Genomic DNA, 13,058 nt, shown 5'->3' on the forward strand with positions numbered 1-13,058 from the left:
AATTTCACCCCCTCGCACAACCCCATGACTGTGACACTAACAGACGTTGGCATCTCTGTGTTTCCAGGGTGCCATTGAAGCCCTCACCATTTTGTACTTTCTGAACCATGTTTGAACAGAGCTGCAAGAATGCCTCCTGCCACGGGGCATGGCGGTGGGTGTCTGTGCACACGTGTGTGTGTGTGTGTGTGTGTGTAAAATTTCTGCTCTGCATCTGCATATACAGGTATCTCTAAAGCCAGCCACCTGAGCCTCCAAGTTTGGGCACGAAGTGCTCCACATAGAAGTCTTCATTTTAATCAAGCTTTAAGAAAACAAGGAAGAGAAACCTGTGGCATTTTGTATTAGATACATCTGTGGAGAGAAACAAAAGCCCCTCTTCTCACAGGTAGGTTCAAGCTGCATACTTGAAACAGCTGTGGAAATAATATTTGCACATGTGTAAAGAGGAGTGTTTATTTTGTTGATGTCAGTAGGTGTGGAAATATTTGGTCTAATTCTGCAAACAGTAATTTGAAAACCTTTTTGTATGTTGTGATCCTTGATATTTATTAAAGGAATTATATTCTTTAAAAATGAAAAATGCACCATAATTAATTAGTAGCCATGGACTTGTTGCAGAAAATGAAGCATGCTGAAAGAAAAAACATGTTAAAAGAAACATATTTTTTCTGCATCTCAGCCAATATTCTTTCTGTATGTACTACACTTTGTAAAGGGTCAAATTGGACAGTTTGGAGCTTATATTCCTGTAATGCTTAGGCCATGTCAAACTTTTTTTTTTTTTTTTTTAAATCCTCACACAGCTCTTTTGCTAATGCATATTCAATTAAAGAATGAGTCTCTTCGAAAACTAACTGTGGCCCCAGGGTTTAGTTTTAACAGGATGATTCCACTTGTGGGTACCATGTGGCTTCTGTGCAGGGAAGTGGGGTTTTCTATATAAAACCAGTGGATCCACTGTATAGCTGAGTTAGAGAAGCTGGCAGGTGTCACAGGGTTAGTCCACACTAGAAAACTTGCCCTGAAAAGCTAGTTACGCAGGCTATGTGTGTGATTTTCAATGCCAACCCCTGACCCTAGCAAATTTAAATTGATAACACCTGCATCTGTATTAGGACTTCTATCATCACAGCACTGCATTGTATCAGTACCCTTCATTTCTGGTTTCCATACTTAAATAAACTGTTAGCATATATTAACCTATGTACACATATTTTCATCTGGTTTCCTAAAGGAAAAAATTGTGCAGTCATGCTACATGCAACAATCCTTACAAGAATTCCTGAACTTGTTAGCTGATTTTAATCAACCCAAAAAAAGCAGCAGAGATCTCAGACACAATTACTTTCCCACAGATTTCATAAAGATGGATAAATGAAATACAGGAAAGACTTCCTGTTATTGCCTGCATGGAGGGACAGCCTGCAGTTCAGCCTTTATTACACTTAACCTACACAGAAGAGGAATATTATGAATGCTTTTAAATGCAGGAAAATGTGTCTTTTATAATCCGCACTTTATTAGATACTAGAGAATCTAACTGTAACACATGCAGCCAGAGCAAACTGCGCTTTCTGAGCCCAGCGACTCATGGCAGCATATCATAGCATATCCCTATATAATATCTACCTTACCAGCAACAACACAGGGGTGCTGCCTCTAGAATGGCATAGCTAGAACCACAGAACTTGCCAGAACAGACAAGCTTTTGCCTGCAATTAAATTTGTGAAATTGAATTCACAAGGCACTTAAAAATACGTGTGGTGATCAGAGTTGGGATCCAGCTGTTAGAACCAGCAAGCAGTTAATTTCACTTCAGCCACCAGAGACAGCCAGGTTCCTTACTAACTGGAACCTGTGCTTTGCCCACCAGGAGACTGGGGTGGGTTTTTTGTTGCTGTGATGGTTTTGTTTCATTTTTTTTCTTACAGGGAAACTCATTGAAAGCTACCCTTTTCACACACAGTGAGAAATGGCCTTAGGATAGCTGGGAGGAGTCATCACCTGGTTTAAGTTCATAACTCAACTCTTAAGTCTTGCTCAATGCAAAAAGGGTATTTGCATGCCCACAAGCAACAAGGAAAGAACTTCACCGAGGTTGCAAACTCAAGCACTCAGAACAAAGAAATGCCAAAACTGAGACCTGAAGAAACTTCATTTAGCTGCCCTTGGCCATATAGTGTGGGGGTTTTTAATTAGCTGTACAAATCTTAATATACTCTTCAGCACTTTGGAGGGTGGAGCAGCTTAAGGAAAGAAAATCTGGTTCCTTTTTATCATCCTTGTTCATAGCACCTAAAAAAATACACAGTGAGGACCTTGCAAACCTTGTTTTTAATACATAAGTATTATTTGGTTATGAGCTTTCCAGTCTTAATCTTTACCATGGTATCTCACAGCTTCATAACATTAATATTTACCTTTTAAACCCCAATTTAAATAAGAGGGGTTTATTATTCATAATTTCCTGGTTAGACTTTTGAGAAACAGATTTAATGCATCAAAACTAGGATTTCTCTCTCCACTGGAGAGTTTTCTCAGGTGTAAAGCATCCATAAATCCTATTATATTCAGCCTCAGCTTAACACTAATGAAAACAAGAAGCCTGATTTTTATTATGGCTACCCAGGAAATGGGGAACATACAAATAACCATCTGCAGAGTCTGGTCTCAAGGCCAAATAAGTAAAAGATGTTCGGGCACTACCACATTCAGCATCAGGTGCCTGACTTCTGGACCCTTGGCTGTCAAAACAACACCCAGATCCTGAGTGAGATGCCTCAGAATAACATCCCAAAAATCTGTACGTGTAGTACACAAAGCTGCTTAAAGTAACTAGTAGGGGAATGCTTAGGACATAACTATGCTACGAATGCAGCCACTCTCCAGAATAAGAACCTTATTCAGGGATCTTAAGTCTTCTCCCTCTGCCTGGAAGTGTCCCTTTTTTAAAATGCTGTGGCTGCATCTTTTAAAAGACTGGCTGTGACCAGTCTTTTAAAGTATGGCAGGAGAAATATGCTTTATCAATGTCTTCCCATATAACAGTTCAGCAGTTAGACCACTGGCTTGAGAATGCCAGTGAGCTGGATTCAACTCTGTCGTGACCAAATAGGAGGAAGGTTGCTAAAGCTTCAACTCCTGAAGAGTACACTCACCCACCCCACCAGCAGGAATCTGTTAGGGCCCAGGCGGTACTGCTAGGTCTTAATGGCCCTGACCAGCCTCACCTGGGACCTCCACTTACACACTCTGCCAATGGACCAAGGCCTTCATTTAAGCTCAGGTCTGAGCCTTTAGTACCTGCCTAAGCTATCTATCAGATAGATGTGTTTTCAGTTTGGTCTCCTGCCTTGTTTCCTGGATGGATCCATGTTGTAGCCCTATCTCCTGCTGCTCCTGACTGGATTCCCTGTACAAACTCTACACCTGATTCACTGCTTCATCTTGTCTAGGACTGTCAATGGGTGCTGCACTGTGCTGTGGATGTTCTGTTCAGATATTGTGGGGCAGTGCTCTGGCTGGTAAGGATACTACCTGCACTATGGTCACCCTCTGCTCTAGGCTTCAGCAGCAGCTTTGCTCTTGCTGCTCTCTGAGGGAGCTGTTGTTTTTTGTCCTTCCTAAATGTGGTATCTCTGTGAGAACACTTCCCTAATTGCTCCCTAAAGAATGTCCTCCAGTGACTAGTCTTATATCCACCTATATAGACTAGGTGCTTATATCCACCTTCTGCCCCTGTGTAATGCACATTACCGCTTCCATAGTTCAGTGTTTCCTTCAAGTAATTGTAAAAAATAATTTACATTGAGGGTAAACAGTAATGCTAGCTGTTCTGGATCAGGGGCTCTGCTCCAGCCAGCTCAGCCCAGCCCTGGTGCAGCCCCACACTCTGCAGACCCAGTGACGCCTCACCCCAGGCATTATCACCTCCCAGTGCTTTGGGTGTTGAATAGACTCGGTTCTTGCTGTTTTCTATTTGGGAAAGCTGCTTTTTCACTCCATTCAAAGCCTGACAGCAAATGTTTGCATTTTCACAGAGTGAATGTGGTGTGTTGGTGTAGTCAGTGCTTGGATGACTGCCACCTGCATGTATTTTTTTCTCCACGGTACTCAGGCCACGGAGCTGGTCTTCTGTTCCCCAGTTTCTACTCGAAGTGGCAGATACTCACAGGTGCCCTTCAGCCTGCGACAGCTTGCAGCCTGCCCGCCGGGAGGGCTTCCGTGCGGGCACAGCCCAGTCTGCCCCCTCCAGCGTTACCCCGTGTTTGCCCCTGTAAGGGACGACGAGGGGTCAGCCCGGTCACCGGCGGCCCTCAGGGGACGGGGGCTGCCCTGCGCCCCTTCCCCTGGGCCGCCGCCGCCTCCCCGCCTCAGGGCCGGCCGCCCCCCCGCGCTCCTCGGCGGCAGAGCCCCCCCACTCCCCTCCGGCCTCCGCCGGGCAGACGCCCCGAAGGGCAAGCGATGCCGGTGCGGGGAGGTGTCGCCCCATCCCGCCGCCCCGGGAGGAAGTGACATGGCGGGCAGGGAAGGCGAGGGGCGCCCTTTTCTTCCTGGAGCCGCCCGGCGGGTGGAGCCTGGCGGCCCCGCCCGAGCCGGCCGCCTCCCGGCGCGTGCAAACTAGTGGCAGTTGGTGCGGCTCGGCTGCCGCCCCGCCGCCCGCCCGCTCCCGGTGCCTCAGCGCGGCACGCATGCCAAGGCCCGGCGGCGCCAGGTACGTGCTCTTCCCCTGGCGGCCAGCGAGCTCCTCAGGTGTGGGGCTGCCCTCCTGCAGCTGGCTTGGTGCCCGTTCGGGAAAAAGCAGCCCCACACCAGACCCTCCCCGAAGCAGCCGCCTGCCGGTGTGCCGTGGCTGCAAGGCGAGGGGCCGGCGGCGCCGGCGGGGTGTGCGAGCGAGGCGGGGGGCGGCGCGGCGGGAGGCGGGCTGCGGGCACAAGTTCCCCGATATATTCGCCACCGGGCCGGGTCTTTCTCCTCCCCCCCACCCAGCGCCGCCGCCCGGCCCCGCCGCGCCGTTTCTCCCGCGGCCGCCGAGAATTTTCCTGCCGCCCGTGGGCCCCTTTACGGGGCGAGCGCTGCCCTCGCCGGGGTTTCCGTGGAAACAGCCGAGCTGCGGCGGCCCTGCCCCGCCGGGCCCCCTCCGCTGGCGGGCGCGGGGCGCTGCCGGCCGGGCGCGGCGGCCCCTTCACTTTCCTTTCGGGCTTCCCCTCAGGCGGCGGCGGGGCCGGCGGGGGGGGGGGGGGGGGGGGGGGTAGGGCGGTTGCCGTGGAAACGGGCGGGTGCGCTCGCCCGTTCGCTGCCTGCTCCCCGAAGGCCGTTCTTGGCGGGAGCGCGGCGAGCCGCGATGGCGGGGGGGGCGTGCGAGTGCACAGTCAGCGGTCCTGGCGCTGTTTTCCCCGTGGTACCTGGAAGTGGGTGAGCCGAGGCAGCGGGAGCGGTGGTTAGGCGGGGAGAGGGGCCGTCCGCCTCCCTGCTGCTGTGTTCACGTGCTGTAGGAGCTCTGCCTCCCATCTGGCTGTGGTTCTTCATAAAAGACTTTTCAGCCGAATAAAATAATGGCCACGAACTGACCAGGTCTGTCGGCTGATACCGTGGTGCAGGGAAAACTCCCAGGGAGCTATTGTTTAAACCCGAAGTAGTCTTTTGTAGCTTTTATTTCAACAAGTGAGCACTCACTCGTATGGCTGCAAAGACAACCGAGGAAGGAGTCTGAACAACGTCACACGGAGGCTTCTGCTCTTGTTCTTTGTTACGTGCTTCTCAGAGTTGCAAGTGTTTCGAGACCATGTGCAAACATCTAAGAATGATGTACCTTACACAGGTGCTTGTGTGGGAAAGACCAACCTTGCTGCTAAATGAAAACTGAAATACTTAACAAGAGGTGGAAGTATGCAAGAAACTAAAACCAATAATAATAATAATCTCCCAGGCTTTTCTTTAAAAACAGTGATGCGTCCAGCTCAGGAAGTTGTACCAGGCAATTGTAGCCTCAGCTTGTACTGAGAATCAAGTCACACTAAGAGTGTGTTGTGAAAGAATTAGAAGCTGGTGGAGTGGAGAAACTGACGTGGAACAACTTAAGCTGAAATTTGCAGTCTTCTTTCTCTAAGTTCTTATGTGAATGATAAGATTACTGTAGGCGTACAGAGGTCTGTTTACTGTGTGCCATGGCTACCTCTGTTTAAAGACTGACTGCGTGTTTGCTGTCATTTCCTGACCAGCACCTTTCTTGAGCTGTGTATCTGATCTAATGCTGTGTTTTTCCAAATACTATGGATTAAAGTGTCTTGGTTCATTTTAGGAATTTGTGTAAGTATTATGCATAGCTTTGCTCTTTCCTATTAGTGTTTTGCATAATAATGCCTGAATAAGTTGTATTTAAAAATGAATCTGTGTTTTATGAAAGACGGAGAGCCAGGATTCATGTGGAAGGATACATCTGAAAGTCTGCAATGAACAGAGAAAGTGTTGGAAGCTGCTGATAGGTAAAGGTTGCTCTTAAGCAAAGTTTGGTTGTGTTGTTGGTAAGCACTTGTAACAGATTTTTAGTAAGTGCTTCACAAGAAGCTGTAAGTATTGTATTTTAGGAGGCGGAAAACTGCACAGAGATGTTAGCACTTGCCCAGAGTCATAGAACCGAGAACTGTGCCCAGAGTAAGGTAATTAATTGTGTTTCCTGAAACCCAGTAGGTATCAGTTTGGTGGGGAGATTGTTTCTTCAGTAAGTCTTGCGTCCAGCCAAAATCCAGAGTCATTGAACAGTGTTCATCTTCTCTCTGGAGTGAGGCATGCTTTCCTGGAGTAATGGTTGTACTTCACTTACAGTTTATTGTACTCACTGTACCATAACAGAAAAGAGCTCTGTAGGAAAAGGATTCTTTAGCAGGTGACGGATGAGAACCCTATGACTGTGCTCTGCCCTACTGAAAAGGGGTGGTTTATTGTTTTCTGTTGTGTAACCTGATGTTATTGCTGGAAGGTGAAGATGGAATAATGTCCTTTGAAATCTCTTCAATGTAGGAAGACACTGTCACAGCTGTGCTGAGGTCAGCAAGATATTCTTGTGTCGCAAATGTGCACTTTTGGCCCTTAAGACCAAATTACTAATACAAGTTCTAAGTCTAAAGTCAAATATGCACTGCATGATGTAGAAGAACCCTTTCCTAACTAATTGCATCGCTACTACTGCTGTTGGTATGTCCTGATAAGGGAGCAGATGAACAAGAGGGCAGCAACACACTGTAGTGCACTGTGCATGTGCTTTAGTTAGCGAAAGCTTTTGCAGATGTGGGCCTCCCTCATTAGGGAAGACACTGTGTGAGTCAAGGCAACTGTCTCCTCAGGTGTTTGATTTAGCTGTACTGAGTGCAGTGGGCTTTTTTGCAAGGAAACTAGAAATGTGACTGAGAGCAGTACCCTGTATGCTTTGTGTTTCAGCACTGGTACGCAGCAGCTGAGTATGTGTTTCTTCCCCAAGTGCTTTTGTCTGTAGGATGGTTTTGCCAACCCGATTTGGTTTAAGGCATTTGGAAGGTTTGCCTTCCAGTCTGTTGTTTGGTGGTCTTAAGCTCATTCACATCTGATTGTGTCATGAGTACCCTGATCACCTCTGACTAATGCTTATGTGCTGCTCGGAAACTGCTGACTCACTTCGTTTTTCTGCTGTTCCCCTGTCCTCCTCCAATGCCTCAGACTGGAGATGTGGCAGGTTCAAGGTAAGGTCAGGGAAAGAGGAAATGGAAGTGAATGAGAGTAACTGTGTGTTGTGGTAAGGATGAAGATGCTGTAAAGACCCCTCTTAGGTAATGTGAGAAAAATACGTTGGCTGTAATGGTTTTCCTGAAAAGGTATATAAACCATGTGTTTGGAACTGGGCAGAGCGGTCTAACTGAAGTGAGCCCAGAGATGGGAGGTGCTGGATTAAGGTCCTGCTAGAGGTCTGCTCTTCATTTTGAACTTAAAGCCTTTTTACTTCTATGCCTCTGTTTTCACCTTCAGCCCTTCTGTCTGTCTTGCTGTGTTTTGCCACGAAGAGCTTAACACTGAAGTAATTTTCTGCTGCTTGCAGAAGGGCTGGCCTCGCTGGAGGTTTCTGCTGTAGCATAAATAACTGGAACAGGGAAAGACAATTAACCAGGTCTAGGCTGGAAAGAAGTCTGAGGTAGAGGTCACTGTGAGAGGGTTTACTTGCCCGAAGGTTAGGAGCTGCAGGCAGACAAGCATGCTGATTTCACTTGCATGTATGACTGTTTATTAACATCAGAAAAAATTCTGACATGCACCAGATTTAACTTTGTTGGTTAGATTAAAAGGAAATTTCAATCACATTTTTCCAGCAGGATCCAGGTGAATGAAAAGGTTTCTCTGTGCAGATTCAGTTTTTAGATTATGCGTGTTTTTTCACCTATCAGGAAAAGGTGAAGATCTCACTTAAAACTGCTGTTAAAGGCAGGGAAAGAACATATTTGGGGGAAGTCTATGTGTAGGAATGGCACACTATTTGATCCGTTTCAAGCGGTAACAACTATATGAAAGTTAAACTGTGTCCTATTTCTCCCGCATCTCCATGTTATACCTGTCCTCACACATCATAGTTTGCCTCTTACCATGTTTTGCAGCACTTTGGAGAACACCATTAGTACAGGTGCTGCTTTGCACTTTAGGAAGGTCTGGAAGCATTCTGTCTGCAGCAGCCTACATCTGCACTTGAAGGGGGCAAACCTCATAAATGATTCAAGTTACAGGTGGTTTGTCAGGGCTTAACAAGACTTTAGTTGATTTTATGGTTCTAAGGATATGTTTAGACAGTACCAAAACTTGCACAGATATTTACATATCCCTTTCCCACCCCACTCCACCCCCAATCTGGTATTAGTGAAAATTACCATAAAACAATGCAGTAGCATCAGTGTTGCCAAATGTGCAGATGGTAGGCTGGAGCGATACCACTGTCTTCCCACAACCAACAAATGTAAGACAAGCATCTGGAGGAACAAAGTAACTGAAAGAAACTGTCCGTTCCTGTTGCCCAATAGTGGTAGAGGCACAATAGGGTTATAATTAAGCAGAAAGATAACTAGGAAAGTGCTGTTCCCAAGTTCGTTGAGCCTTCAGCATGTCATGTTTAGTTTTTACATGCCTGTGCCTCTGAGACTATGCATAAATACTGCATTTCACCCAAGATGAAGACAGAGAAAAGCTTCGTTCTGAATTTAAGCCTTGTAAAACTGTCTCAGATTTGAAGTTAGCAGGACAAATGCTCAGACCCAGGCTTTTAAAAGGCTTTAGGCACCTGAAGTTATGCTGAGTTACAGAAAATCTAGGTAGGTGTTGATGTACCTGATGCTTAATTTAGTGAAAATTTATAAAAATGTTACTGGATTCTTACCAGCATGTTTAGGAATCGTAATGTCTGCACATTTGCCATCCAGTAAGGTAAATGCTGTTGGATCAGGCACTGTTTGTGAATGTTTTTGTTAGAAGTTTAAGGTGGTTTTGACTAGCTCTGGTATTAAGTGCTGAAAATACAGTTCACTGATTAGTTATATCACCATTTGGTTGGCTGTTTTTGAGGGATAATGTTTTCCAAACAAGGACTACTGAAACTTGTTGAGAGATTTCTTTTGGCTTCAACAGTACTTGAATCTGGTCCAGAATGAAACCTCCCTTTATTATTGGACTTGATAAATCCAGTGCCGGTGATAAAGGCATTTATTCTGTGAAGTTCTCAGATTAAATCAGGCTGTTAGGGGATTGATGATCAGGGAGAAGGAGGAAGCAGGAAGTATTTTGAGTTCATGGTGTAGCAAGATTCTGAACACTGGTGTCTTAGAGGTAGAGATGAGTGAAAACTGGTGTGGAATGAGACTGCTGAAATATGGGTAAAGCAGGCACCATGTTTGTTTGGATTTTTACCTGGCACCTGGATGTCTGTGTTTTTGTGTGGGTGCAACTGAGCCTTTCACTGAAGCTGGCATCTTATTTTTTGGAACCATGCCAACCACATCTCAGCTGTAAGGCACATGTTTTTCTAAGTATTGGGTGTTACCTCTTTAAGGCAGGAGGTGGTTTTCTTTGACTAATAAATCTGGAAGCTTCTCTGCCGCATCCATTCTTCAGAAAGAAGCATTGGAAAATACTTTAACGAATAAATATTAATGTCCTGTGTATCCCTGTCTTGGTGTGGCTACATCTTTTGTGTACATTGTCATTTCCAATTTTGGGATGTGATTTTCATAAAGGAGAAATTCAGCTGCTTCATACTTTTCCGTGTCATGTGATAGAATACATCCAAATTACATTAATACTTAGAGGTTAAAAAACCCCCTTATGAATCTTTTTAACACTTTGGTAGTATTCAGAAAGCATACTAATGATTTTTTCATATTAATTAAAAATATGCAAATGACTTAGCTGAAGGAGGCAGTCTACTGTTGTGGAAGATGGAAAAAAACCTAGCAGCTCACTTGGAGTTGTAGTCAGGTGTATAGCACTTTTCGTTTCCAGCACTGTTAACAGCATCTTGTGATTTGTACTGGAAACTTTTGGATCCCCTCTCAGATGAGGACAGCACTGTTCCCTCATATCCCTCTGATTCTGAAGCATGGAGGATGTGGTCTGTCCCATGTGCCTGTTGCATCTGTGGCAGCATTGTCAGCAGGGCTCAGATCTGCCAAGTGGGAGAACATGGCTGTCTCCAGGAGGCCATGCTGCTCTTGGAGAGAGAGACTATGGCAGAAGTATTTATACTGGCTTGGGGGTGGGGGGGGGGGGGGTGGTGGGGCAGTAGAAAACTTACTAGCCCACAGTCTGGTGATGGAAGTCCCACTTGTAAATCAGTGATACTGCCACCGTGGTGTTTTTCTCAGCTCAGTGATTTATGCCCTATTTCTGCCACTTTCCAGGTCTTTTGGTTTTATAAGATTTTTTGCTGCCACAAATGCTTTATTATTCATTAATTGCGTTTTTCTGGCTTGCTTAAATAAACAAAACAAAAAAGCCGCACAAGTCAGGAATCAGACTTCTAGGAAAAGGCTTAAAGAGACTTCCCAGAATTAAAAAAATGTAAGTCACAATTCCAGAAAATATAAGAGGTCATTTTATGGAAGCATACTGAGGAAAGGATATTATCCTTTTCCCAGTGCTGATGATTTTTGTCTTTTGACTGTTGTCCTTGAAGCATCTAGCAATACCTTTAATTCCTTCATGGGCAAGAATAATGAGAGTTGTATGTTTGTGTGCATGTGCACGCAATACTGTTGGTTTGGTGCTGAAGCTGTAGCTTCTAGTTTGTAGTATAAAGTCATCCAAGTTGCTGAATACTTGGTTTTCATTTCTTAAGGAATGGAGAAAGTAAGGCAAAGTAGAGTTCATCAGCACACATGTCTGGTTTGAACCACCTGCATTTATACCTGTTGTCTCATCTGCTGCCACTGAAGGTCCCTGGGGGAAGTCTGTTCCCTCTCTGCTCTCTACATGTGGCCTGTTAGAAGCTGTTGCAAGGGAAACTTGAGCATGGGCAAGAAGGCAAATCAAGGAGGATGAAAAGTACCATTTTGTTTGTTGAAAGCTGGAGCCTGGGAAATGCAGGTTCTGGAGATGGATTTGTCATGTGACTGTCACAAGCTCTCAAAGAATGTTGTTCCAAGTTCCCCATGTGTAAGATGGCAGCAAGACAGATCTTGCCAAGCTTACTTCACTAGCATCTTCTAAATGGTTGTATATTTCCATGTGAGAGAGGATAGATAAATTCAGGAAAATGGACAAAAATCCATAATCCTATCCTTAAAGGACTTGATTTTGCATACAGAGATGGACTAACTTATGCTTCTAAGCCTGCTGCGTGGATGTGAAACATCTGCCTAGATACAACCGCTTACCTGTGTCAGTGGTGTGGAAAGCTGTCTGTTGCAAAACCAGAGTTGTTAGGAGGCGATACTTTTGTAGTCTAACTTTGTAACTAACTCATTGTGGGTAAGAATAGGAGATTAAATATTTAAAGCTTTGAACTGAACATGTGATCCGTGTTTCCTTGTTGCCTCACATGTAAAGCTGGTTTAGATGTGGGAGAAGTATTTTCTTTGAGGGTATAGGCCAGTTCCTGTACCTTTTACTGACCCTTTGTGTTGCCATGAATGTAATTTACAGTTCTTTAAAGCAAGATGAGCGATCAGGGTTTGGCAAGCACAAACCATGAGTCTTCATAGGAGAGACCTCCTTTCCAAAGCTTCTCTCTTACCAAGAGCATGTTTGGACTCCCAGCACAATTTAGAAGAAAGGAAAAGAAAAAAAAACCCAAACAAACCCAAAACCCCCAGCAACCCTGGGTTTATACCTGCTCCTGAAGAATCTGGTTTCTGCCTTCCTCCCTCCCCTCCATTTCTTTGGGCTTGTCTGAAATAAATGTTTTTGTAATAACTACTGGAGAAGTTAGTAGCTACTCTTGTGTTGGATCTGTGTCTGAAATGTCCAGTGCAGAGGTGGTCAACCATGGTGCTGTGCACCCTTGATGCTGGATAAATACCACAATGCCGATGGCAACATCCTGCTGTACTGTCCCTGCTGTCTCATTTTTAACGTGTTAATTTCCCGTGCAGGAGTGATGGTGGGGATCTCACCATTGAGAGATTTCGCACAGGCCATGCACTGAGGACCAATAGCTTAACTAGACAGACTCTGCTCTCTGTACCTCAAGTGTGCAGTTGCCTCAAATGGTCCATGACTGTTCTGTACACAGCTTCATATATCATAAACACAAAAGCATCCCTACCTACGTACGAACCTACATTATTTATATTTGAGAAGGTTTAGTTTGTTGCAGTCTTTCAGATTCTGTTATCTGGTAAGCCACCTGTACTTTTGCAGCAAGTCAGATCATTCATTGAACTGGCTTTGTAGAAACACATTTTTTGAGTGTGTGTGTTTTTTACAGAGGATGGTACCAGGTGACAGTAATGTGTGGGCCAGGTTACCTTTGACTAAGCACTTAATGTTGCCTATAAGAGCAAATATTAAATTGGCTCTAAGCACGTGATATAGTTGCTTGTCCTAGACT

At 45.4% G+C, this 13,058-nt stretch overlaps 1 protein-coding gene across 4 annotated transcripts in view; it reads left to right on the top strand.

Moving 5' to 3' along the window:
• The first annotated feature begins 3,750 nt into the window (after positions 1 to 3,750).
• Positions 3,751 to 13,058, top strand: part of AGPAT4 (1-acylglycerol-3-phosphate O-acyltransferase 4) — an 80,892-nt gene continuing 71,584 nt past the window's right edge. For 3 of the 4 annotated variants that reach the window (XM_080390576.1, XM_080390578.1, XM_080390579.1), the window contains exon 1: positions 3,755 to 4,718. The gene's annotated coding sequence lies outside the window, so the exon portion shown is untranslated. Of the gene's footprint in view, positions 4,719 to 13,058 lie in introns of all 4 variants that reach the window. The other variant, XM_080390580.1, reaches the window with a different exon arrangement.

The sequence above is a fragment of the Falco punctatus genome (assembly GCF_963210335.1).
Source record: "Falco punctatus genome assembly, chromosome: 5".
NCBI lineage: Eukaryota > Metazoa > Chordata > Aves > Falconiformes > Falconidae > Falco > Falco punctatus.